General features: G+C 25.0%; 1 long non-coding RNA gene across 1 annotated transcript; it reads left to right on the top strand.

Moving 5' to 3' along the window:
- The first annotated feature begins 552 nt into the window (after positions 1-552).
- LOC129915951 (uncharacterized) lies at positions 553-1,508 on the top strand. Its single transcript, XR_008772387.1, has 3 exons — positions 553-1,070; positions 1,218-1,249; positions 1,348-1,508. It is a non-coding gene; the product is annotated as an uncharacterized LOC129915951 (long non-coding RNA).
- The last annotated feature ends 1,550 nt before the right edge of the window (positions 1,509-3,058 follow it).

The following is a 3,058-nucleotide window of genomic DNA, read 5'->3' as shown; positions in this document are numbered from 1 at the left end:
TATTTTTATGAACTTTTTTTAAGAACAAATACGAAGGTTTATGAATAAATTCATAAACTTCAAGCTTCAATTGGAAAGAATATTTTGCTGAATCTTAGAATCTGGACATAATTTTATGAATGAAATTTACTATTATTTTCCATTCAGTTGTATTTTGAGTTAAAATAATTTTTAAAATTGACTTTTTTCCCTTCTAAAATTGAAAAAATTTATTTTCACAATTACATTTGTAAGAAGTTCATAAATTTTGTGTTTTTAAGTATTTTTTCTTAAAATGAATGTATTTTTTCTTAAACTGAATGTATTTTTTCATTAATCGATAAACAACGAATATTTTACCGTTATCCTGTATTTGGAATTAAGAACTTATTCTTAAAATTTAAGAATCTGTTCATACTTTTTATGATCGAAATTCATATTTTTCCAAAATTTAAGAATTAATTCATTAAATATTATGAAAGTATACATATAATTTATGAAAAATTCTTACGTTGTGAGTTTTTAAGTATATTTTCTTAAAGTCTATGTATTTTTTCATCAATCTACAAAATAATAACTGTTGTTCTGGATCTATGCCTTAGAAAGATTTCTTTGAGGATTTAGTTTAAAATCTGATATTCAAAGTCGACGGTCGTTGCCGAAACAAGCTATAAAAGTTTGTGAATAAAAGACAATATTTATTATAGTGTTAACCATTTTAACCACGTAGACAATTTTGAAGATTATAAGTATATTTCAACAGTGTAAAATATTGTTGGTTGCTGTTGCCTCTTTTCCATATACTCAGATAAGTATAAAAACATATAATGTTAAAAATTGCTTTCTTTTATTTATTAAATGTATTTTATTTCTTTTTGTTAGGTATACATAGGTGCATATTTAAAAAGTGAAAATCGTAATTTGATTTGTTTCTGAAATATGGTGGCACGTAGGTACGTAATCTTCAGCTTTGGACCGGCAAAAGTGGAAAAATCAACACAAAATAAAAACCATATTAAAGGCAGGCGATTCTCAACAAATCCTGTACACTTGAAATTGTCATTGCAAACTAAAGCAAAACATTGAATTTAGTAAGTGTTTCATTTTATTTTATTTCTCTAAATATTTAAATTTTGTTTTAACTTAATACTATCAACATTTCTCATAGGTACCTAAATTCTTTATATTTTTATCTTTCCCCAACTTATTCAATTTTGTATTGTTTTTTTTTTTTTCAGCTCCAGAGTCTAATGCTGCCGATTACAATAAGGTAAGAATAAGATAATTTAACCTTCTAGCTTTTTCGATTTTTTAAACCAAATACTACATATTCATTTTACTAATGCAAACTTTTTTCTATCTTTCCAGATGATGCATCCATTAAAAAAGTAAAATTAAGTTAAAAATTAAATTTATAGTGAAATGTATAGTGATAGTGATCAATAAAACATTTTTATAACGTTTAAACTTAATAATTTATTTTATTTTTACAGTTTCATTTCTTTGTTTTAGATTTTGGGTTGTTTTCTTTTGCTGTTTGTTTGATTGGAATACAATTTTTTTCAGGAACAAATTAAATACTTGGAATGGTAATGTATATTATATGCATCTATATAAATAAATGCATACATTTTAATGAAAAGTGTATTATATTTTATGAAAACAATCATAAAACTTTAAGAAAAATTCATAGTTTTTATGATTTTTTTCATAAAATTTAAGCAATATTTCATTCAATTTTTTACGGAGTTTATGAAAAAAATCATAAAATTTAAGAAATAATCTTAAAATGTAAGAAACTTTTCTTAAACTTTGTTCTTAAATTATAAGAAATAATTCTTAAATTGTATGAATTTTTCTTAAAATCTAAGAAACTTTTCTTAAACATTTTCAAAAATTTTCGAATTCGTGTATGAAAAGAATTCATAAAATTTAAGAACTTATTCTTAATTTTTAAGAAATATTCATTCCCTTATGAATTTGTTCATAAAAAGATTCTTAAATTTAATGAATTTTTACATTGGCTCATTTGCCATGAATTTTTACATTAATTTAATGTACAAATTCATTAATTTTATGTACCTTTTTGGTTCAGTGTAGAAAAGCAATTCCTGCAATGTAAATAGTTGATACAAAACAAAAAAATAATTTTCCTCAAATTTGACCATAATTTTTTGTTCAAAACTTTCAATTTCATTCTGCAGAACTCAAAAAAGTTCTTAAATTAAATCACAAAATCTTTTCAAATAAAAAAAAACCTCAATATCATAGAATTTTTTTTCTGTACATAATGGATACCTTTTCCTGTTATAAATTATTTATTAGACCAAAGCAGGTACAAAAAGTTTTCTACACCACCCACACATCTATACAAAACTCTCCTTTGCTACAAACAAACCACTCAATCATGTGTCAAATTAGTCTGATTCTAGAGCATTAACATATAACCATTGAGTAGCAGAGTGGCAGAAGAAAGGAGGTAGGTAAGGTATACTTTTATTCATTTCTCCTTTTTTTTTTAATATTTAATCTTTAATTTGTCTAGCTTAATGACAAATGTCACAATAGGACAACAAACCTACAAGCACAATATTGCGCATTATATATTTTTGTTTCCATTTTTCTATTTTTCAACTTTTTCTTTCCATCAAGTAGGAGTGCCAACAGAAACCAAAAAACAACAACAACAAAATTGAAATCAACTGAATGCGGTCACTGTTATCTTTGAATTTTGCAAGGATATATTCTCCAACGTTCGGAATCCTAGAAATGGCGCACAAAAATTTTAGCAATGGCGCGGTTTTCAAACCATCAAAACGACCAACAACAACCACAGCATCACATTAGGGTACCTCTCTATACACATAAATGCACTTCTTCTTGACTGATGTAGGGCGAATATCTCTTTTGGGCATTTTTCGAAATGAAATAAAAAAATATAAACTTTCAAAACTACGTGCTTCATTATCATTTTTATATATTTTATATCGCAAGTCCTACGTGTAACGACAATTTCTAAGGAATGATGCCAAAATTTATTTTCCAACAAAATAGTTTTTTAATGAATCTTTCTTTCTAT

The sequence above is a fragment of the Episyrphus balteatus genome, chromosome 3, assembly GCF_945859705.1.
Source record: "Episyrphus balteatus chromosome 3, idEpiBalt1.1, whole genome shotgun sequence".
In the NCBI taxonomy this organism is placed as follows: Eukaryota; Metazoa; Arthropoda; class Insecta; order Diptera; family Syrphidae; genus Episyrphus; species Episyrphus balteatus.
This window is presented reverse-complemented; position numbering and strand designations above follow the sequence as displayed.